This window comes from Pinus tabuliformis, chromosome 2_2, assembly GCF_031772625.1.
Source record: "Pinus tabuliformis cultivar Carrire ecotype Pingquan chromosome 2_2, CPIR1, whole genome shotgun sequence".
NCBI classification, from domain to species: domain Eukaryota; kingdom Viridiplantae; phylum Streptophyta; class Pinopsida; order Pinales; family Pinaceae; genus Pinus; species Pinus tabuliformis.
The window spans coordinates 802,939,731-802,965,268 of NC_142300.1; the positions used below are offsets into that span (position 1 = coordinate 802,939,731).

The window sequence follows — 25,538 nt, forward strand, 5'->3', positions numbered from 1 at the left end:
AGTCCTTTGCATCTTTCCCTCACGGTACTTGTTCACTATCGGTCTCTCTCCTGTATTTAGCCTTGGACAGAATTTACCACCCAATTAGGGTTGCATTCCCAAACAACCTGACTCGCCGATAATGCCTCGTGATGCGGCAGGGTCCCGGGCTAACGGGGCTGTCACCCTCTCAGGTGCCCCCTTCCAAGGGACTTGGCCCAGGTTTGCCGCTGAGGACACTTCTACAGACTACAATTCAGGCGGCGCCGCCGCCCGATTTCCATGCTGGGCTCTTCCCGGTTCGCTCGCCTCTACTACGAGAATCCTTGTAAGTTTCTTTTCCTCTGCTTAATTATATGCTTAAACTCAGCGGGTGTTCTCGCCTGAGCTGAGGTCGCAAAGTTGGAGCTAAATCTGCCCTACCCCATGGGAGGACAAGAGAGAGCAAAGAAAGTTCGAGCGATGCCACACAAAGCACGCATCGGCTAACGCCTACTGCCCATCCAAGGGGACAAGATCACCGCTCGCCGACGCACGCCACGAAACATCGCTTGAGGTATTTGAGCTGACCGCACCACATGCGGCACGGACGACTAGCTCCACTGCTCCCTAGCATATTGCAGGGAGCGCGTTTGAATGGGATGCGAAGCCCAGATAGACGTGCCCTCGACTGAGGCCTCGGGCACAAATTGCGTTCAAAAACTCGATGATTCACGGGATTTTGCAATTCACACTAAGTATCGCATTTCGCTACGTTCTTCATCGTAACAAGAGCCGAGATATCCATTGTCGAGAGTCGTTTCCACATATTACCGAAAAATCGGCAACAAAACTGGATAGGGGCACCCCCCACAACAAATGTAAGGCCAAGGGGAAAAAGGAGGAAAAACGCATGAGAGAAAGAGAAACAAAGGTGTCTAACCCCCTCACGGGGGGAGGCTTGAAAAGAGGACAATCTCCCCCCAGCCCCACACCCTCGAAAAATGGGGGGAAATGCATGGGACAGCGATCGAGAAGGACTAGGGTGGCCACCTAGGGAGATCGCACTGCTTTTAGCCCTTCCCCGACACCAGCTCCCAACAATTCCCCCTTTTCTCCGTAGAGTTAGGGACCGAAAGGAAGAGAACAGGGTAGAAAACAAAGCACAAACAAAGCACAAGCCTCCCAAGCCCCGTGCCTTCGGCAAAAGGGGGGAATTCAAGGGGACAACGATCGAGAAGGACGAGGGTGGCCACCCCGGGAGCTCGCACTGTGTTTCGTCCTTCTGGAACACCAATCCACAACAATCCCACCTTTTCTTCGTAAAGCTAGGGGCCATGAGGAAGAAGGGAAGAGAACAACAAGAGAGAAAGGGATATATCAACCGCGGCTACCGGCTCACAAGGGGAGGAGGCTTCAAACAAAGAACAAGCTCCCCCAACCCCGTGCCTTCACTGAAAACAGGGGAATTGCAGGGGACGACGATCGAGAAGGACTAGGGCGGCCACCCTGGGAACTCTCACTGCTTTTCGTCCTTCCCGAACACCAATCCACAAAAATCCCACCTTTTCTCTGTAAATCTAGGGGCCGAAAGAAGGGAAGAAAAAACCATGAAAGAAAGAGAGATATCAAACGCGTCCACCGGCTCACAGGGGGAGGCTCAAACAGGGAACAAGATTCCCCACCCCCGTGCCTTTGCAAAAAGGGGGGAACTGCAGGGGACGACGATCGAGAAGGACTAGGGTGGCCACCCTCGGAACTCGCACTACTTTTCGTCCTTCCTGAACAAACCAATCCACAAAAATCCCACCTTTTCTCCTTAAATCTAAGGGGACAAAAGCAAGAAGGGAAGAAAACAACAGGAAAGCAAGAGATATCAAACGTGGCTACTGGCTCACAAGGGGAGGCTCAAACAGAGAACAAGCTTCCCAAACCTCGCACCTTCAGAAAAGGGGGGAACTGTAGGGGACGACGATCGAGAAGGACTAGGGTGGCCACCCTTGGAACTCGCACTGCTTTTCGTCCTTCCCGAACACCAATCCACAACAATCGCACCTCTCCTCCGTAAGACTAGGGGAAAAAGAAAGAAGGGAAGAAAACAACACCAAAGAAACAAAGATCCCAAGAAAAGAGAGAATCTCAACAGCACGCCGAGCAAGATGTCCAATAACCAAAAAGAAATCAAACAATGCACCCAATCAAAAAAGTGTCCCACCTCTTCACACCCTCCCACATGCATTCAGCACAACACCCTTTCCAGCTTTACAACATAGCAAAAACAACCAAGCAAATAAATCACAACCCAAAACTGACCAACAGAAAAGACAAGGGCCACGATGATATTAGTGTTTGTAGCACGTCACTGAGAGGCAAACAGCCTGCTAACCCAGTGGCACAAGGCTTCAAACGACAAATAGACTGCTACCCATAACACAAACCCACCCCGCTATTGCACCCCTCCGTGTACAAAACAACCAGCAACCTTTCCACCGAGAGAGTCAACGGGGGTCAAAGAATCAAACTCCAAAGAGGAGTTGTCAGGGGCCAACACTCAACGCTGGAGAAAGCCGTGAGCCACAAATACATCGACGGTGCAAGGCCACTAGAGAGAGGGACGTTCGTAAAGTGCACACCATGAAACGAAGAAATGACACAAGTCCCACAAAAAACCCACAATCCAAAGGGAGGAACAAAGACACAACCCGCTACTTCTTTTTCCCTCAGAAGGGGAGTGGCTCACGAGAGGACGAGGAATCCCCTCGACGGCAAAGGCACGAGATAAGATTGCCACCCTCATGCCCGTTGGCGGGGAAAATTGCGATCTTGATGGAGCTCAGACCGAGGGATGGGTTTTTCATTACCTGGACACCCAACCCTTCCGCGAGGGCATGTCAAGGAACGGTCGGGAGGGACTAGGGTGGCCAGCCCAATGGGTTGAACCGCTCTTCATCCATCCCATACTTGACCGCACCCCAACAATCTCGCCTCACGGAAGGTTTGAGCTACTAGGCACGCGCGCAACCACTCCCTCGACCCAACCACCTACGAAAAAGCTCACCCAAGCAACACATCAACCGTCGCTGACTTTTCGAGAGAACCAACTATGGAAGCCCGCACCCTTGGCCCATGCCTTCCAACGAACAAAAACCGAGCACCGCCGCTACGAATGAGTCCGAATTTATCCATCGTTTTTACCAAGCACCTCAACTCTGCAGCAACCATGCCCTGCCGAAGAGATCGTCGGAAGGGCTCCCAAGAAACAAGCTTCCGAACCCCCTGCAGAAACACTTTGGGGGGAAGAAAAACAAAGGATGGGTGGGACAAGCACAAGCATGGCTTACAAGCACACACGAAAAAACAAGCGTTACCTCGAGACAAGAAACCAACGATGTTCCTGCCAAACACCAAACCCGCTCCCCTAGAGACGCACCACAATGTCCCACATTGCAATTGACACCCAACCAACCCGAACCAAAAAAGAAAACCCCTGCTATCAATGATCCTACCACAGTTTCGCCTACGGTAACCTTGTTATGACTTCTCCTTCCTCTAAATGATAAGGTTCAATGAAATTCTCACAACGTCGACGGTGGCGAACAGCCATCATCGACACAATCCGAACACTTCACCGGATCATTCAATTAGTAGGAGCGACGGGCGGTGTGTACAAAGGGCAGGGACGTAGTCAACACGAGTTGATGACACACGCTTACTAGAAATTCCTCGTTGAAGACCAATAATTGCAATGGTCTATCCCCATAACGATGCAATTTGAGAAGATTTCCCGATCCTCTCGAACCAGGAATAAAAACTTGTTGGCTACATCAGTGTAACGCACGTGCGGCCCAGAACATCTAAGGGCATCATAGACCTGTTATTGCCTCAAAATTCCATGGCCTAAATGGCCACATTCCCTCTAAGAAGCTAGCCGCGAAGGGTAACCTCTGCGTAGCTAGTTAGCAGGCTGAGGTCTCGTTCGTTATCGGAATTAACCAGACAAATTTCTCCACCAACTAAGAACGGTCATGCACCACCACCCATAGAATCAAGAAAGAGCTCTCAATCTGTTAATCCTTACTATGTCTAGACCTGGTAAGTTTCCCCGTGTTGAGTCAAATTAAGCCCCAAGCTCCACTCCTGGTGGTGCCCTTCCATCAATTCCTTTAAGTTTTAGCCTTGCGACCATACTCCCCCGGGAATCCAAACACTCTGATTTCTCAGAAGGTGCTGGCGGAGTCCTTAGAGCAACATCCGCCGATCCCTGGTCGGCATCGTTTATGGTTGAGACTAGGACGGTATCTGATCGTCTTCGAGCCCCCAACGTTTTTTCTTGATTAATGAAAACATCCTTGGCAAATGCTTTCGCAGTGGTCCGTCTTTCATAAATCAAAGAATTTCACCTCTAACAATGAAATACGAATGCCCCCGACAGTCCCTATTAATCATTACTCCGGTCCCGAAGGCCAACACAATAGGACCAGACTCCTATCATGTTATTCCATGCTAATGTATTCAGAGCATAAGCTTGCTTTAAGCACTCTAATTTTTTCAAAGTAACAGCGCCGGAACCGTGACCCAGCCAATTAAAGCCAGGAGTACGCTGCCGACAAAAGGGATGGAAGGGAAGGTGCACACCAAGTAGGCGGACCGACCTTTACGACCCAAGATCCAACTACGAGCTTTTTAACTGCAAAAACTTAAATATACGCTATTGGAGCTGGAATTACCGCGGCTGCTGGCACCAAAATTTCCCTCCAATGGATCCTCGTTAAGGGATTTAGATTGTACTCATTCCAATTACTAGACTCAATGAGCCCAGTATTGTTATTTATTGTCACTACCTCCCCATGTCAGGATTGGGAAATTTGCACGCCTGCTCCCTTCCTTGGATGTGGTAGTCGTTTCTCAGGCTCCCTCTCCGGAATCGAACCCAAATTCTCCGTCACCCATCACCACCATGGTAGGCCTCTATCCTACCATCAAAAGTTGATAGGGCAGAAATTTGAATGAAGCATCGCTAGCAGAAGGGCTGTGTGATCTGTCGAGTTATCATGATTCACCAGAGAAGCGGGCAAGCCCGCACCGACCTTTTATCTAAAAAATGCATCCCTCCCAAAGAGTCGGGACTTGGTGCACGTATTAGCTCTAGAATTACTACGGTTATCCGAGTAGTACGGTACCATCAAAAAAACTATAACTGATTTAATGAGCCATCCGTAGTTTCACAGTCTGAATTAGTTCATACTTAGACATGCATGGCTTAATCTTTGAGACAAGCATATGACTACTGACAGGATCAACCAGGTAGCACCCTCCCACTTCAAAGGGCATTCCGGGCACTCTCTTACCGAGAGCCAACCTAAACACCCATCAAGTCAAAGAGACGTCAAAATATCATGTAAAACGTTTATGCCTTGCACCTCTTGCATCCCAAGAAGGAAGCACACGCAACATGCCAAGGACATGGCAAACAAATGGGTAGACCTGCCGAGCCACAACGCACCAAGGCCACTCCCCGCCCCGCACCAATGCCACCTAGGAGTACACCCGGACAGCAGCAACAGTGGACCTCGATCGGATGATCGCCTGCGGCAGCCTCGACACAAAGGCAAGGCAAGGAAATCATACAAGACAAACCGAACCCGCAACCTCCCTTAGAAATGCCCCCGAACCCACCCCTCCTCTCCCCGCACAAGGGTCACCTAGGAGTCCACCCGGACAGCAGCAACGATGGACCTCGATCGCATGATCGCCTGCGGCAGCCTCAATGCAAAGAGGAAATGGAAGGAAATAAAAAAAGACCAACCGAGCCCACAACCTCTCTTAGAAATGCCCCCCGACCCTCCACACCATGCACCGAGGCCACCTAGGAGTCCACCCGCGCCAGCAGAAACGGTGGACCTCGATCACTTGACCGCCTGTGGCAACCACGATGCGAAGGCAAAGGAAGGAAGCAAATGAAAATCAAGAGGGTCGCTACACAATACAAGGACACATATCTGAGCAGGAGGAGGGATCGGGCAGCTCCGCACCCTACGCACCCTACATACAGGCAACCTAGGAGATTTCCCACAGCTTTACCGACCGGACGATGAATAATTTTCCCCTACGGCCACCTCCACGCAAAGGAGGGAGGTCAAAGCGTTCCACCTCGAAATCCTTCTTCCAGATAGCCCCCACCATCGATGACTATAGTAGCAAGCCTCCTCTGCATTGGACCACGAGCGCATACACAATTGAAACAACAAGTGCCCCCCAACCCTCCCCGCAGAGAGGCCACCTAGGATTCCACCCGGATAGCAGCAACGATGGACCTCGATTGCATGATCGCCTGTGGCAGCCTCAATGCAAAGGAAACGGATGGAAAAAAAACAACAATACCAACCGAGCCCACAACCTCTCTTAGAAATGCCCCCTGACCCTCCACGCCATGCACCAAGACCACCTAGGAGTCCACCCGTGCCAGCAGAAACGGTGGACCTCGATCACTTTACCGCCTGTGGCAACCACGATGCGAAGGCAAAGGAAGGAAGCAAATGCAAATCGAGAGGGTCGCAACACAATACAAGGACACATATCCGAACAGGAGGAGGGATCGGGCAGCTCCACACCCCACACACCCTACGTATAGGCAACCTAGGAGATTTCCCACAGCTTTACCGACCAGACGATGAATAATTTTCCCCTACGGCCACCTCCATGCAAAGGAGGGAGGTTGAAGCATTCCACCTCAAAATCCTTCTTCCAAATAGCCCCCACCATCGATGACTATAGTAGCAAGCCTCCTCCCCATTGGACCATGAGCGCATACATAATTGAAACAATAAGTGCCCCCCAACCCTCCCCGCAGAGAGGCCACCTAGGAATCCACCCGGACAGCAGCAACGACGGACCTCGATCACATGATTTCCTGCGGCAGCCTCAATGGAAAGGAAACGGAAGGAAACAAAACAACAAGACCAACTGAGCCCACAACCTCTCTTAGAAATGCCCCCCGACCCTCCACGCCACGCACCGAGGCCACCTAGGAGTCCATCCGCGCCAGAAGAAACGGTGGACCTCGATCACTTGACTACCTGTGGCAACCACGATGCAAAGGAAAAGGAAGGAAGTAAATGCAAATCGAGAGGATCGCTACACAATACAAGGACACATATCCGAAAAGGAGGAGGGATCGGGCAGCTCCGCACCCCACACACCCTACGTACAGGCAACCTAGGAGATTTCCCACAGCTTTACTGACTGGACGATGAATAATTTTCCCCTACGGCCACATCCATGCAAAGGAGGGAGGTCGAAGCTTTCCACCTCGAAATCCTTCTTCCAAATAGCCCCCACCATCGATGACTATAGTAGCAAGCCTCCTCCCCATTGGACCACGAGCGCATACACAATTGAAACAACAAGTGCCCCCCAACCCTCCCCACAAAGAGGCCACCTAGGAGTCCACCCGGACAACAGCAATGATGGACCTCGAACGCATGATCGCATGCGGTAGCCTCAATGCAAAGGAAACGGAAGGAAATAAAACAACAAGACCAACCGAGCCCACAACCTCTCTTAGAAATGCCCCCCGACCCTCCACGCCACGCACCGAGGCCACCTAGGAGTCCACCCGCGCCAGCAGAAACAGTGGACCTCGATCACTTGATCTCCTGTGGCAACCACGATGCGAAGGCAAAGGAAGGAAGTAAATGCAAATCAAGAGGGTTGCTACACAATACAAGGACACATATCCGAACAGGAGGAGGGATTGGGAAGCTCCGCACCCCACGCACCCTACGTATAGGCAACCTAGGAGATTTACCACAGCTTTACTGACCGGACGATGAATAATTTTCCCCTACGGCCACCTCCACACAAAGGAGGGAGGTTGAAGCATTCCACCTCGAAATCCTTCTTCCAAATAGCCCCCACCATCGATGACTATAGTAGCAAGCCTCCTCTCCATTGTACCATGAGCGCATACACAATTGAAACAACAAGTGCCCCCCAACCCTCCCCATAGAGAGGCCACCTGGGAGTCCACCCGGACAACAGCAACGATGGACCTCGATCGCATGATCGCCTGCGGCAGCTTCAATGCAAAGGAAATGGAAGGAAATAAAACAACAAGACCAATCGAGCCCACAACCTCTCTTAGAAATGCCCCCCTGACCCTCCACGCCATGCACCGAGGCCACCTAGGAGTCCACCCGCGCCAGCAGAAACAGTGGACCTCGATCACTTGATCGCCTGTGGCAACCACGATGCGAATGCAAAGGAAGGAAGTAAATGCAAATCAAGAGGGTCGCTACACAATACAAGGACACATATCCGAACAGGAGTAGGGGTCGGGCAGCTCCGCACCCCACGCACCCTACGTAAAGGCAACCTAGGAGATTTCCCACAGCTTTACCGAGCGGACGATGAATAATTTTCCCCTACGGCCACCTCCACGCAAAGGAGGGAGGTCGAAGTGTTCCACCTCGAAAACCTTCTTCCAAATAGCCCCCACCATCGATGACTATAGTAGCAAGCCTCCTCCCCATTGGACCACAAGCGCATACACAATTGAAACAACAAATGCCCATAAACGTTGTGACTTAACATTTCCAACTGCAAAAGCCTACCACACACGCAAGATGCAAGGGAAAAGCTGACCCCTCAATCAAACATATGGGCCAACACATCTATCAAAACCTCAAAGCCAACGCAACCACGAACGATCTGCACTTTGAAAGGAATGCCAACCCTTGACTTTACAACAAGGAGAACAGCGCCTCACATCGCCCGATGGAAAAAGCAAGCAAGAGGGAGGGTAGGTGGTTTACAACCAAAACCCTTCCACATCCCTCTTAAATGTATGCATCTCAACTGACAATGCCAACACAGAAAGAGTACAAGCACAAGACGCTGGCACCATAAACAGCCGAAAAATGAAGAGGCTAGCCAACACAAGGAGCCACACCACAACAACCCATACAACTCCCAAAACTTTGAGCAGAATGGGAATTGTTCACATATGCCTCCAAGGACAAGCATGGCCAACATTACCGCTCTTGCGCTACCGAGTGGGTATGGAGAGAACATGAAAATCAGACACCCTACAAACGACCCAAGGCCATTCTTGAGGGAGACCCGAAAAACCAACTCAATTACCAACCCACCTTTCACACGAAAAGCAAAACCCTCCACACCAAATAGGGAGGAGGTGAACAATATAACAAGGAGCCAATTTCAATGGAGCCACAAATGGCTGCCCAACCCAATCAAAATTCTCTATTCACAACAACCGAGGTGCACGATAGCGACATAGGCAACAACAAAGTTTTGGGGTTTCCATCTGGGACCGCAACAATGAAGGCTCAAAGGAGCGCCGAGAAAACTTTCAACATTCTTATCGTTGGGATGGGAAAGAGGGACGGCGATGAGCATGGCCCACATTGCCGCTCATGTGCTACCTGGCGGGGATGGAGAGAAGACAAAAATCGGCCAGCTTACAAATGACCCAAGGCCATCGTTTGGGCAAACCAGACAAAGCAACTCGATTACCAACCCACCTTTCACACGGAAAGAAAACTTGTCACCGGTATCTTCTGGAGGGGCACGAGGGGGACCAAGACGAGCCAAGGAGCCACACCACAAAAACCCATACAACGCCAAGAACTTGGAGCGCAGAAGGGGAATTGTTCACGTATGCCTCCCGGGACGAGCATGGCCAACATTACCTCTCATGCGCTACCGAGTGGGGATGGAGAGATGATGAAAATCGGACACCCTACAAACGACCCAGGGCCATCATTAAGGTAAACCCGAAAACACAACTCGATTACCAACCCACCTTTCAGACGGAAAGAAAACCTGTCGATGGTATCATCTAGAGGGGCACAAGGGGACCAAGACGAGCCAGGGAGCCAAACCACAATAGCCCCTACAGCTCCAAGAACTTGGAGAGCGGAAGGGGAATTGTTCACATATGCCTCCCAGGACGAGCATGGACAACATTACCGCTCATGCGCTACAGAGTGGGGATGGAGAGAAGATGAAAATCAGCCACCCTACAAATGACCCAAGGCCATTGTTCAGGCAAACATGAAAATACAACTCGATTACCAACCCACCTTTCACACGGAAAGAAAACCTGTCGCTGGTATCATCGAGAGGGGCACGAGGGGACCAAGATGAGCCAGGGAGCCACACCACAACAGCCCCTACAGCTCTAAGAACTTGGAGAGTGGAAGGGGAATTGTTCACATATGCCTCCCAGGCCGAGCCTGGCCAACATTACCACTCATGCGCTAACGAGTGGGATGGAGAGAAGATGAAAAGTGACCGCCATACAAATGACCCAAGGCCATCGTTCAGGCAAACCCGAAAACACAACTCGATTACCAACCCACCTTTCACACGGAAAGAAAATCTATTGCTGGTATCATCTAGAGGGGCACGCGAGGACCAGGGCGAAAACTTGATTACCAACCCACCTTTCACACGGAAAGAAAACCTGCCGCTGGTATCATCTGGAGGGGGATGAGGGGACCAAGACGAGCCAGGGAGCCACACCACAACAGCCCCTACAACTCCAAGAACTTGGAGAGCGGAAGGGGAATTGTTCACATATGCCTTCAAGGATGAGCATGGCCAACATTACCGCTCATGTGCTACCGAGTGGGGATGGAGAGAAGATGAAAATCAAAAGCCCTACAAATGACCCAAGGCCATCGTTCAGGAAAACCCAAAAACACAACTTGATTACCAACCCACCTTTCACACGGAAAGAAAACCTCTTGCTGGTATCATCTGGAGGGGCACGCGGGGACCAAGACGACAACTCGATTACAAACCCACCCTTTCACACGGAAAGAAAACATGTCGCTAGTATCATCTGGAGGGGGACGAGGGGACCAGGATGAGCCAGGGAGCCACACCACAACAACCCATATAACTCCAAGAACTTGGAGAGCGGAAGGGGAATTGTTCACATATGCCTCCTAGGACGAGCATGGCCAACATTACCGCTCATGCACTACCGAGTGGGGATGGAGAGAAGATGAAAACCAGAAGCTCTACAAATGAACCAAGGTCATTGTTCAAGCAAACCCGAAAACACAACTCGATTACCAACCCACCTTTCACACGGAAAGAAAACCTGTCGTTGGTATCATCTGGAGGGGCACGCGGGGACCAGGATGAGCCAGGGAGCCACACCACAACAGCCCATATAGCTCCAAGAACTTGGAGAGCAGAAGGGGAATTGTTCACATATGCCTCCCAAGACGAGCATGGCCAACATTACCGCTCATGCGCTACCGAGTGGGGATGGAGAGAAGATGAAAATTGGCAACCCTACAAACGACCCAAGGCCATCGTTCAGGCACACGCGAAAACACAACTCAATTACCAACCCACATTTCACACAGAAAGAAAACCTGTCGCTGGTATCATATGGAGGGGCATGAGGGGGACCAGGAAGAGCCAGGGAGCCACACCACAATAGCCCATACAGCTCCAAGAACTTGGAGAGCAGAAGGGGAATTGTTCACATATGCCTCCCAAGACGAGCTTGGCCAACATTACCGCTCATGTGCTACTGAGTGAGGATGGAGAGATGATGAAAATTGGCCACCCTACAAACGACCCAAGGCCATCGTTCAGGAAAACTCGAAAACACAACTCAATTACCAACCCACCTTTCACACGGAAAGAAAAATTGTCGCTCAGATGATCTGGAATTTGCATGGGCCCCCGCACGACCGAAACGAAGCGACAAAGGAGAGCCGGGCAAACGAGCAGCACGGACATGCACAAAGCCAACCTTGGGTCAAAACTTAGCATTTTTGATACGGGCTCGTTGGCGCGTGTGCACCTCGCTTGAACAAATTTGCATGGGCGCCCCACACAACTGAAACAAAGCGACAAGGGAGAGCTGGGCAAACGAGCTGCATGAACGTGAACAAAGCTAACCTCGGGTCACAACTTAGCATTTTTTGATATGGGCTCGTTCACCCAGGTGCGCCCTCGCTCAAACGAGTTCACAAGTACGCCCTCACATGACCCACCCGAACGACCGAAATGAAGCAACAAGGGAGAGCTGGGCAAACGAGCTACACGAACGTGCCCAAAGCCAACCTCGGGTCACAACTTAGCATATTTGATATGGGCTCATTCTCTCGGGCACGCCCTCGCCCGAACGACCCGCCGGAATGAGTTCACAGGGACACCCTCAACCGACCCGCACAAACGATCTTGCATGGGCGCCCGAACGACCGAAACGAAGCGACAAGGGAGAGTCGGGCAAACGAGCTGCATGAATGTGCACAAAGCCAACCTTGGGTCATAACTTAGCATTTTTGATACGGGCTCGTTTACCCAGGCGCGCCCTCGCCTGAACGAGTTCACATGGGCGCCCTCAAACGACCCACCCGAACGATCTTGCATGGGCGCCCGAACGATCGAAACGAAGCGACAAGGGAGAGCCGGGCAAACAAGCTGAACGAACGTGAAAAAAGCCAACCTCGGGTCACAACTTAGCATTTTTGGTACAGGCTTGTTCGCCCGGGTGTGCCCTCGCCTGAACGACCCGCCCGAATGAGTTCACACAGGCGCCCTCAAACGACCCGCCTGAACGATTTTGCATGGGTGCCCGATCGACCAAAATGAAGCGACAAGGGAGAGACTGGCAAACAAACGAAGCGACAAGGGAGAGCCAGGAAAATGATCTGCACGAACGTGCACAAAGCCAACCTGGGGTCACAACTTAGCATTTTTGATACGGGCTCTGTTACACAGAAAATTGTCACTGTTTGTCACCGTCCCTATTACCCCCCACCCGCACACTGGAGGACTCATTCCGGGACCTGTGAGAAGTGACATGACCTGAAACCACTTGCATCATATTCCTCTAAGTATGAGCTTCATTTGCCCTGAAGACATCTCCTGCAAAATATCCATGAAAACAACTCTTTTTGCATTAGCGCGGGTCCACAGTTCACTGCCCGCGCCAATGAGGGAAATCCTCTAAAAAGGGCACGCCGTTGGCGCTCTGTCTTAGATTTGCACTCGCGCCAACCGAATTGAGTAAAGTTTTTAACCAACAAGCTTTAGAAGGTTCTCTTCAACCCATTCACCAACTGAATCTATGTGTCCCGAGGATAGTTTTGATCTTGTGGCGACCTCGTTAAAATAAAAAACAAGGGTTATGAGGATAGTTCTCTTACTGTGTCAACCTCATTAAAAAATGAAACAACTCCTCCTTTTCAAAATCGGGTCTTTGATTAAGATCTCGTAAAATACAAGTCGAGTCTTTCATAGATCTCGAGAGTGAACCTTCATTCCATCCACTTTGTTGAATGCAATGAAGCTTGGGGGGCATGTACCTCGTTTTGCGTCATTATGCCTGGGGGCATGTGAACTCATAACAAGCATAGTTTTTCGTTTCAAGCTTGTGTAAACATGAAACCGAATCCAAGCAAAGTTCTCCATGGTTCAAGCTTGTGTAAAAATGAACCCATACCTGATTTACATCTCGTGATTGCCATTTTTATCCGCTGAATTCTGCTAGATGAGCCTTGGTTGTTTTCATTCCATCGCCGCCATCTCTTTGGCCGATCATATGCTTTCACTTGGTTGTTTTTCCTTTCCTGAGGAACCGTAACGATGAGTGGTTTTATTAGCCAGCCTCTTGACCATTATATGTTTTGAGCAGTTCCATCATTGCCGGAACTAGTTGCTACTTTTTATACCACTCGTTCCTCTAGGACGAGTCTCCTTTAAGCTCTTTTCTGACTCGTAAAATATGAAAAGATTGCCGAGTATTTTCCCTTTTTGACTCGTTAAAGAGACTAAAAATGGAGGTCTACTTTTAGCTATTTTTTGACCGTCTAAATATGAAAAGATTGCCGAGTTATTCCTCTTGACTCGTTAAACGTAAATAAGAGGTGATCGTCTTTAAAACCTTTTCTGACCGTGTAAAAATGAAAAGATTGTCGGACCCTTGTCGTTTCAGGTTCGTTAATGGTTACGAAATGACGTGATGTTGATCACTTTTTTACTTTTTCAGGTCAATGTCACTACATATGAAAAGTACTCCTCGATCGTAATGATCGGGCGGTTCTTTCGAGCATTGTTTTATACTTTTTCGAGCTCGCGAGACACAACTTTACGAAAAAGGACACCCCTGGAGTTTTCTTTTCTGTTGTCTTTTCAAACTCTCTAAACATGAAAAGATGTTGATTTCTTCCTTTGTCAGGCTCGTTAAAACCTAATGACATCGGATCCCATCGGAATGACGTCTCACAAGCATATGCTATCCCCATCAAGCTTGTTGATAAAAATAACTGGGGTACTCACCAACAATGGTGGGGAAAATGGAACAACAATTATTGTCGTGTCGGCAGTATGTCACTCTTGAACATGGCACTTGTTTGCATTCGTGTCTAGGTGGGGAAATCTCATCTTGTTTTTACACTTGCCTCCGTGGGTTTGGGTGATCCTATTTGACCTCTCATCTGCTCATTGCCTTGTCACCATGACCTCTGCTCATTTGATGTCAAATAATGCCAAGTCCACTATCATGCCGCCGATATGTTCAAGAGAAGTTGACCTCTGCAAAATTACAACCCTCCTCTGATACCTCACATAACTTTGATTCACCACAACATCCTTCCTCTGTCTCGTGTCACTGATGTGGGAAACACTATGGCCCAACTTTGATCAAGGTCACTTCCTGTCGACTTCAGCTCATTATCCAGGAAGCTAATCTAGAGACTCCCTTTCGGTGCCTTGGAGCCTGCATGCCTCAATGGCAGGTTCCTTGTGTTTGACGAGAGGTTTTCATCATTGGCCTCTGATCGAATGATTCTACGGGTGTTCGACGCCAGCTCACTTATTCGCACACCGTAGATTGTACCTATAGTACCTTGAGGGCCATTGTCATTATTGGTGGTACCTCTTGCGTCTGTTAACAACTTTCACTATTGGCTGGTAATCAGACGATGTTCATGCATGTTCAACTTCAACTCCTGTATTCACATGCTTGGACTTGTACTTTTTTCGGGTCGAGATGGAGCGCAAGACCCTGGATTTTGTCTATTGGAATCCAGGTTGAGATTTGTGGATTTACATGACTCATTCACTGGATGGCTGTGACCATGCCTGAGTCTTTATATCAATCCTCACTGGATGGCTGCGCCCATACCTTGGATCTATATTATTATGTACTCTGCTATGGATGGCTGCGCCCATACCTTGGATCTAGATTGTTATGTACTCTGCTATGGATGGCTGCACCCATACCACATATATCATGTACTTGAGATATCAGTTGTACTTCTTTACGTAGTTTCTCCGGTGGCCGTGTTCTCAGTCATGCATGTTCTTGTAAAGCATTTCACCCCTCTCTCTCTTGGGCCTCATGCTTTAGGGGACATCTGTTACACATCAATTTGTCACTGTTTGTCACCGTCCCTATTACCCCCCACCCGCACACTGGAGGACTCATTCCGGGACCTGCGAGAAGTGACATGACCTCAAACCACTTGCATCATATTCCTCTAAGTATGAGCTTCATTTGCCCTGAAGACATCTCCTGCAAAATATCCATGAAAGTAGCTCTTTTTGCATTAGCGCGGGTCCACAGTTCACTGCCCGTGCCAATGATGGAAATCCTCTAAAAAGGGCACGCCGTTGGCGCTCTGTCCCAGAGTCGCACTCGCGCCAACCGAATTGAGTAAAGTTTTTAACTAACAAGCTTCCGAAGGTTCTCTTCAACCCATTCACCAACTGAATCTATGAATAATGTGGTTGATCCTATCTCTTTCTTCTCTATCTATAAAAGCTTGCCTCTATGCCTTCAGCAAGCTAGTTACAGTAGTTCTAGTTCCAGCATAGTGATAGAGAGTTTGAAGTTGCAAGAGCCTTCTTTGCACCCATAAGGCCAAATCTAAGAAAGGAGATTCTTGTCGTCCAAAGAGAGAGAGGCTTGTTCCTCATCCCAACAAGCTTTGCAAGACTTGTGTAGCTGACTACTCAGCCAAAGGAGGATTTGACGTCAGAATAATGGTTGTATTCTTCTTTGTTATATATTAATAATAGATGACTATCATTATGGTTCCACTCTCATTGTCTTATGTCTGATGTTGAGTTATATCTTTTCCGACTGATATAAAGTTGCATCTACTAGATTTAACGCTTGTATTCGTGTTATACTTTGCATGTGTAGGTGTCCAATCACGGAGATCATGGGGATCGTGACCGGCCGAGGCAAAGGAACGAGAGCAACATCTCTTCTACGAACACTAGCGTTGGAATCCAAGTAGGTTCTCACCATCCACTTTTTATTTGCAATTAGGAACTTGCGTGATAGCATTGCGTGATTGTTGCTAGACCCGGTCTGGGCTAGTAGGGATCGTCTCTGTCCGCAGAGAGGATTTACCTCCACAACAGGCTCGTTCGCCCCGGCACGCCCTCGCCGAACGAGTTCACACTGGCGCCCTCAAATGACCCGCCCGAACGATTTTGCATGGGTGCCCGAACGACAGAAACGAAGCGACAAGGGAGAGTCAGGCAAATGAACTGCACGAACATTCACAAAGCCAACCTCGGGTCACAACTTAGCATTTTTGATACGGGCTCGTTTGCAGGGGCGTGCCCTCGTCCGAATGAGTTCACATGGGCACCCTCAAACGACCCGCCCGAATCACCAAAAAGAAGCGACAAGGGAGAGCCCGGCAAACGAGTTGCACGAATGTGCACAAAGCCAACCTCGGGTCACAACTTAGCATTTTTGATACGGGCTCGTTCGCCCGGGCGCGCCCCCGCCCGAATGACCCGCCCGAACGAGTTCACACAGGTGCCCGCAAACGAAACAAAGCGACAAGGGAGAGCTGGGCAAATGAGCTGCACGAATGTGCACAAAGCCAACCTCGGGTCACAACTTAGCATTTTTGATACGGGCTCGTTCGCCGGGTGCGCCCTCGCCCGAACGACCCGCCTGAACGAGTTCACACGAGTGCCCTCAAACGACCCGCCCGAACGATTTTGCATGGGCGCCCGAAACACCGAAACGAAGCGACAACGGAGAGTTGGGCAAAAGAGCTACACGAACATGCACAAATCCAACCTCGGGTCACAACTTAGCATTTTTTATACGAGCTCATTCACCCGGGCGTGCCCTCGCCCGAACGAGTACACATGGATGCCCTATAACGACCCGCCCGAACGATTTTGCATGGGCGCTCGAACGACCGAAACGAAGCGACAAGGGAGAGTCGGGCAAATGAGCTGCACGAACGTGCACAAAGCCAACCTCGGGTCACAACTTAGCATTTTTGATACGGGCTCGTTCGCCCGGGCGCGCCCTCACCCGAACAACCCGCTCGAACGAGTTCACACTGGCACCCTCAAACGACCCGCCCGAACGATTTTGCATGGGCGCCCGAACGACTGAAACTAAGCGACAAGGGAGAGCCGAGCAAACGAGCTGCACGAACGTGCACAAAGCCAACCTCGGGTCACAACTTAACATTTTTTATATGGGCTCGTTTGCCCAGGCGTGCCCTCGCTCGAACGACCCGCCTGAACGAGTTCACACAGACGCCCTCAAACGACCCGCCCGAACGACCGAAACGAAGCGACAAGGGAGAGTCGGGCAAACTAGTTGCACGAACGTGCAGAAAGCCAACCTCGGGTCACAACTTAGCATTTTTGATACGGGCTCGTTTTCCCGGGCGCGCCCTCGCCCGAACGACCCGCCGGAACGAGTTCACACGGGTGTCGTCAAACGACCCTCCCGAACGATTTTACATGGGTGCCCGAACGACCGAAATGAACTGACAAGCGAGAATCGGGCAAACTAACTGCACGAACGTGCACAAAGCCAACCTCGGGTCACAACTTAGCATTTTTGATACGGGCTCGTTCCCCCGGGCATGCCCTCGCCCGAACGACACGCCCGAACGACCCTGTCGAACGAGTTCACACAGGGGGCCCTCAAACGACCCACCCGAACGAGCTCACACGGGTGCCCTCAAACGACCCGCCCGAACGAGTTCACACGGGTGCCCTCAAACGACCCACCCGAACGATTTTGCATGGGCGCCTGAACGACCAAAACGAAGCGACAAGGGAGAGCCGAGTAAACAAGCTGCACGAACGTGCACAAAGCCAACCTCGGGTCACAACTTAGCATTTTTGATATGGGCTGGTTCACCTGGGCTTGCCCTCGCCCGAACGACCCGCCCGAACGAGTTCACAAGGGCGCCCTCAAATGACCGGCCCAAACGACCCACCCGAACGAGTTCACACGGGCGGCCTCAATTGACCCGCCCGAACGATTTTGCATGGGCACCCGAACGACCGAAACGAAGCGACAAGGGAGATCCGGGCAAACGAGCTGCACAAATGTGCACAAAGCCAACCTCGGGTCACAACTTAGCATTTTTGATACGGGCTCGTTCGCCTAGGCACGCCCTCACCCGAACGACCCGCCCGAATGAGTTCACACGGGCGCCCTCAAACGACCCGCCCGAACGACACTCCCGAACAAGTTCACATGGGCGCCCTCAAACAACCCGCCCGAACGATTTTGCATGGGCGCCCGAATGACCGAAACGAAGCGACAAGGGAGGGCCGGGCAAACGAGCTACACGAACATGCACAAAGCCAACCTTGGGTCACAACTTAGCATTTTTTATACGGGCTCGTTCGCCCGGGCGCACCCTTGCCCGAACGACCCGACCGAATGCGTTCACACGGGCGCCCTCAACGACCCGCCCGAACGACCCTCCCGAACGAGTTCACACGGGTGCCCTCAAACGACCCACCAGAACGATATTGCATGGGCGCCAAAATGACCGAAACGAAGCGACAAGGGAGAGCTGGGCAAACGCGCTACACGAATGTGCAAAAAACCAACCTCGGGTCACAAATTAGCATTTTTGATACGGGCTTGTTCGCCCGGGTGCGCCCTCGACCGAACGAGCCGCCCGAACAAGTTCACACGGGCGCCCTCAAATGACCCTCCCGAACGACCCGCCCGAACGAGTTCACACGAGCGCCCTCAAACGACTCGCCCGAATGATTTTGCATGGGCGCCCGAACGACCAAAATGAAGCGACAAGGGAGAGCTGGGAAAACGAGCTGCACGAACGTGCACAAAGCCAACCTCGGGTAATAACTTAGCATTTTTGATATGGGCTGGTTCGCCCGGGCACGCCCTCGCCCGAACGAGTTCACACGGGCACCCTCAAATGACCCGCCCGAACGACCCTCTCGAACGAGTTCACATGGGCGCCCTCAAACGACTCGCCCGAACGATTTTGCATGGGCGCCCGAACGACCGAAATGAAGCGACAAGGGAGAGCCGGGCAAACGAGCTGCACGAATGTGCACAAAGCCAACCTCGGGTCACAACTTAGCATTTTTGACACTCCACCCGGGTGCACCCTGGCCCGAACGACCCACCCGAATGAGTTCACACGGGTGCCCTCAAACGACCCGCCTGAACGACTTCACACGGGCGCCCTCAAACGACCTGCCCGAACGATTTTGCATGGGCACCCGAACGACCGAAACGAAGCGACAAGGGAGAGCCAGGCAAACGAGCTACATGAACGTGCACAAAGCCAACCTCGGGTCACAACTTAGCATTTTTGATACGGGTTCCTTCGCCCGAGCGCGCCCTCGCCCGAACGACCCCCCTGAACGAGTTCACACGGGCGCCCTCAAAGGACCCACCCGAATGACCCGCCCGAACGAGTTCACACGGGCGCCCTCAAACGACCCGCCCGAACGATTTTGCATAGGCGGCCGAACGACCAAAATGAAGGGACAAGGGAGAGCTGGGCAAACGAGCTGCACGAATGTGCACAAAGCCAACCTCAGGTCACAACTTAGCATTTTTGATACGGGCTCGTTTGCCTGGGCGCACCCTCACCCGAACGACCCGCCCGAACGAGTTCACACGGGCGCCCTCAAACGACCTGCCCGAACGAGTTCACACGGGCGCCCTCAAACGACCTGCCCGAACAACCCGCCTGAAGGACCCACCCGAACGAGTTCACACGGGCGCCCTCAAACGACCCGCCCGAATTAGTTCACATGGGCGCCCTCAAATGACCCACCCGAACGAGTTCACACGGGCACCCTCAAACGACCCGCCTGAACGATTTTGCATGGGTGCCCGAACGACCAAAACGAAGCGACAAGGGAGAGCCGGGCAAACGAGCTGCATGAACATGCACAAAGCCAACCTCGGGTCACAACTTAGCATTTTTGATACGGGTTCATTCGCCCGGGCGCGCCCTCGCCCAAACGACCTGCCCGAACGAGTTCACATGGGCACCCTTAAACGACCCGCCGAAACAATTTTGCATGGGCGCTCGAACGACCGAAACGAAGCGATAAGGGAGAGCCGGGCAAACGAGCTGCACGAACGTGCACAAAGCCAAGCTCGGGTCACAACTTAGCATTTTTGATACGGGCTCGTTCGCTCGGGCGCGCCCTCGCCAGAATGACCCGCTCGAACGACCTGCCCGAACGAGTTCACACAAGCGCCCTGTAACGACCCGCCCGAACGAGTTCACACGGCGCCCTCAAACGAACCGCCCGAACGATTTTGCATGGGCGCCCGAACGACCGAAATGAAGCAGTAAGGGAGAGCTAGGCAAACGAGCTGCACGAACATGCACAAAGCCAACCTCGGGTCACAACTTAGCATTTTTGATACGGGCTCGTTCGCCCGGGCGCGCCCTCGCCCGAACAACTCGCCAGAATGAGTTCACATGGGCGCCCTCAAACGACCTGCCCGAACGACCCGCATGAACGAGTTCACACGGGCGCCCTCAAATGACCCACCCGAACGATTTTGCATAGGCGGCCGAACGACTGAAATGAAGCGAGAAGGGAGAGCCGGGAAAACGAGCCGCACGAACATGCACAAAGCCAACCTTGGGTCACAACTTAGCATTTTTGATAGGGGCTCGTTTGCCCGGGCGCGCCCTCGCCCGAACGACCCGCCCGAACGAGTTCACATGGGCGCCCTCAAACGACCCACCTGAACGACCCACTCGAACGAGTTCACACGAGCGCCCTCAAACGACCCGCCCGAATGACCCACTTGAACAACCCGCCCGAACGAGTTCACACGGCCGCCCTCAAACGACCCGCCCGAACGAGTTCACACGGGCGCCCTCAAAGACGCGCCCGAATGACCTGCCCGAACGAGTTCACACGGGCGCCCTAAAACGACCCGCCCGAATGATTTTGAATGGGTGCCCGAACGACCGAAACGAAGTGACAAGGGTGAGCCAGGCAAACGAGCTGCACGAACGTGCACAAAGCCAACCTCGGGTCACAACTTAGCATTTTTGATACGGGCTCATTCGCCCGGGTGCGCCCTTGCCCGAACGTTGCCCGAATGAGTTCACACGAGCGCCATCAAACCACCCGCTCGAACGATTTTGCATGGGCGCCCGAACGACCGAAACGAAGTGACAAGGGAGAGCCAGGCAGACGAGCTGCATGAACGTGCAAAAAGCCAACCTCAGGCCACAACTTAGCATTTTTGATACGGGCTCGTTCGCCCGGGCGCGCCCTCACCCGAATGACCCGCTTGAACGAGTTTCACACGGGCACCCTCAAATGAGCCGCCCGAACGACCCGCCCGAACGAGTTCACATGGGCGCCCTCAAACGACCCGCCCGAACGACCCGCCCGAACGAGTTCACACCGGCGCCCTCAAATGACCCGCCCGAACAAGTTCACACGGACACCCTCAAAAGACCCGCCCGAACGAGTTTACACGGACGTCGTCGCCCGACCCGCCTGAACGAGTTTGCACGGACGCCCTCGCTCGACCCACCCGAACGAGTTTGCACGGACGCCCTCGTCCAAACGTCCTGCCCGAACGGGTTTGCACGGACGCCCTTGCCCAACCCACCCGTACGAGTTTGCATGGACACCCTCGCCCGACCCGCCCGAACGACCCTCCCGAACGACCTCCCGAACGGGTTTGCACGGACGGCCTCGCCCGACCCGCCCGAACGAATTTACATGGCAAACGACCTACCTGAATGAGTGTTTACACGGCAAACGACCTGCTCGAACGAGTTTACATGGGCTCCGACACACGACCAAAACGAAGTCACAAGGGAGATTCGGGCAAACAGGCAACACGATCGTGCACAAAGCCCACCCCCGATCACAACTTAGCATTTTTTGTATGGCCACATGTGCTCTGGGCACCGTCACATGACACGACACGACCCGACCCGTTTGCACGGGCACCCGCACACGACACGTCCCGACCTGCCCAAACGAAATTTTGGGGTTTCCGTGGGCACACGACCTAACCAAAATTTTGGGGTTTCCATGGGCGCACGACCTGAACAAAATTTTGGGGTTTCCGTGGGCCCACAACCTGAATGAAATTTTGGGGTTTCTGTGGGCGCACGACCCGAATGAAGGCATGGGGGAGCATCAGGCAAACGGGCCACACGAACGTGTAGAAGACACACGGGCGGTCATGGCTTAGCATTTTTGGCACGACCACGTGTGCCTAGGCACCCACACAGGGCACGACATGGCCCGACCGGCCTTGTGTGAGCCGACCCGACCCGCCCGAACGCATTTGCACGGGCACCCACACACGACACGACACGACCCGACCCAAACAAAATTTGGGGTTTCCTTATATGCACAACCCGAACGAAATTTCAGGTTTCCATGGGTGTGCAACCTGAATGAAGGCACAAGGCAACGTCGGGATAACGGGCCGCACGAACGTGTAGAGGGCACATGGGGGGTCATGACTTAGCATTTTTGGCACTGCCACATGTGCCCGAGCACCCATGCACAGCACGACCCGACCCGCCCGAACGAAGGCACGACGGAGCGTCGGGCAAACGGGTCACGCAAACGTGCAGGAGGCACACGGGTGGTCACGCCCTAACATTTTTTGCACGGCCACATGTTCCCGAGCACCCACACATGGCACGGCATGACCCGACCCAACTCGACTCGCTCGAACGAGTTTGCACGGGCACCCACACACGACACGACCCGACCCACCCGAACGGAATTTGGGGTTTCCATGTGTGCACGGCCCGAACGAAATTTTGGGTTTCCATGGGTGCACGACCCGAACGAAGGCCTGAGGGAGCATCTGGCAAACAGGCCGCAAGAATGTGCAGAAGAAACATGGGTGGTGACGACTTGGAATTTTTGGCACGGCCACGTATGTCGGGCACCCACACACGACACGACCCCACCCGCCCTGGGCGAGCCGACTTGAATCGCCCAAACGAAATTTGGGGTTTCCATGGGTGCATGACCCAAACAAAGAAGGCACACGAGCAGTCATGACTTAGCATTTTTGGCACGCCCACGTGTGCCCGCGCACCCCCACACACGGCACGGTACGGGATGACCTGGCCCACCCGAAGGAAATTTGGAGTTTGAACGGGCGCACGACCCGAATGAAGGCACGAGGGTAGGAATATCTTTGACTCTAATACATAAATATACTTGGGGTAACATGCCCTTATGGTCTTCAACATTTTCTTTTGACTCTTTATAACACTTTAACATGTGATAGGCCTATTTCAATGAGCAAGAAACTCAATGACAAATATAATATATATATATATATATATATATATATATATATTCTTGAATAAATACAAATATCAAAAGTACATTTATGAAGACCGAACCCAGTTACACTTTCTTCAACACCACCTCTTAACTAGGGAGGTATTCATAAATCATTACAAGGTGTTTGGCTATTTTTCAATCTTGAATAATTCACATAAGGGAAACCGGATTGGAAACCCATCTGTCATAGCATCATATTAGCCAACATTGTTCATAGCAAGGCCTTGACTAACAGCTTTATCTCTCATAAGACCAGAGCACAATGTTGGCGAGGCCAACGTCTTATAAACACCTTGGTCATTGTCTCTAAAGGTACATGCCCACCCAGGTGTTCCCTGAGTATGACCTTCCAGGACAATTCTTGTCTTGGGTTCCCAGCCCTCAAAGAATATCGCTCCTCTTTCCTACTCTTGTCTTGGGTGCCCTACACATCCTCAAAGAGCATCAGATGCCAAATGATTGCCCAATCCTCCCGTTATTTCTTTCCAAGTGAAGACAAGAATGTTGTGTCTATCTCTTCCCCTTGATTGGGGAAGACATGCCCAAGTTTCCTCTGACAAGGAACTTGACCAAGCTCCTTTGTAGTTGGGAACTTGTTAGAACTCCCTCTTAGCTAGGGACTTGTCCATTCATCAACAACGTCTTCTTCGTGGGTCCTTTAGCTGCTTGATCTCCTTCTTTCCTTCGATGTCATGAAGTCTTTGTTTGAACTTCTTCTTGGCAGGGTACCGCCATCGATCACTTTCCCCCCTGGTTTGTCGTGTCATTGCTCCCTTCGTGGAAAGTGGCCTTCTTGATATATATCAGGTACTTTTTTTCATCTAGCTACTCCTTTGTCACCTTTTCTATCCTTCATAACACTTATCACATGGATGCTTAGTTGTACTCGCTTGTTCCTGTACTTTGATTTAGTGGCCCTTCATGACTTCATCGTTATATTGCTCTTCATCATGACATATCTGTAGACTTGAATCGGTTATCTGCACCTTACTATATCGAAGGCCTTCGTAGGTGTCAAGGGTCCTTTATCTTTTTCTTCCTTTGTCAGAGTTATCGTGCCTTCTTTTGAGATATGTTGAGGAATCTTGTCAAATAGTTATTATTTGTGACCGCGATGTTCTTCATTTGCTTCTTATTGGATTGATTGACCTTTAATCCACTGTAGCACATGCCTCCAAGCATGTCATTGGCAAAAGAGATCCTTTTATTCTAGAACTTTTCCCATGACCCAATCAATATATATGATGACATGACTTAAACTTTGATGCATACGTACCTCATCTTGATTATGCTTTTATCATCGCGGCTTTATTTGATAGTTCTCCTCAATTGGTGTAGCCTTTCTTGCTTCATCTGCTCTAGCCTGTATATCATCCTCTCTTGAATCCCATAAATGGGACCCCCAATGAGACCTCTACCCCCTTTGAAAGAAGACTTTAAGCAAAGAGGTTGACTTAGTCATAGGAGGATCTTCCGTCTTTTGCTTCTTGTTGTCTTCTTTCACTTCTTGAGTTACATGAGCTTCCTCCCTTTTTCTCTTGTTGTTGCTGTCCTCCTTAAGTTTAGGACAATCCCTTTTGTAGCGTCCATACTCTTGGCATCCAAACCGTTGGACTTTGGGCATGTAGTGGTCCCAACCAATTTGTTACTTTCCTTGGAAATAGACACTAAGGTATACTCAAAAGGGGACATATACTTACTTGATAGAGTTTGAGATGACTTGATGGCTTGCCTTCCTTAGATCTTGATGTTGTTCAAGTTGCTTTCTTCAAATGGACTTGCTCGATGACTTGACTCGTAGTGCCTTTCATTCTTCAAGACGGTGTAGCTTGATATAGGTCCCTCTTTGATTTGTTCTTCTTGTAGGTGCCTTTATACAATGCGTTTCTTCTTGCTTTGTAGTCTTCCATGATGAATGATAGATGGTAGACCTTCTTTTCCTTGAT

General features: G+C 51.4%; 3 non-coding genes across 3 annotated transcripts in view; all 3 read right to left on the reverse strand.

The window, feature by feature from the left end:
- The window catches only part of LOC149195317 (25S ribosomal RNA), a 3,410-nt gene extending 3,034 nt beyond the window's left edge, over nucleotides 1-376 (reverse strand). Inside the window, exon 1 of the ribosomal RNA XR_016255501.1 lies at nucleotides 1-376. This exon is cut by the window's left edge and continues 3,034 nt beyond it. This is a non-coding gene — a ribosomal RNA (25S ribosomal RNA).
- Nucleotides 377-623: 247 nt separating this feature from the next.
- LOC149195318 (5.8S ribosomal RNA) lies at nucleotides 624-777 on the reverse strand. Its single transcript, XR_016255470.1, has one exon. It is a non-coding gene; the product is annotated as a 5.8S ribosomal RNA (ribosomal RNA).
- Nucleotides 778-3,452: 2,675 nt separating this feature from the next.
- On the reverse strand, nucleotides 3,453-5,265 carry LOC149195319 (18S ribosomal RNA). Its single transcript, XR_016255421.1, has one exon. It is a non-coding gene; the product is annotated as an 18S ribosomal RNA (ribosomal RNA).
- Between the last annotated feature and the right edge of the window lie 20,273 nt (nucleotides 5,266-25,538).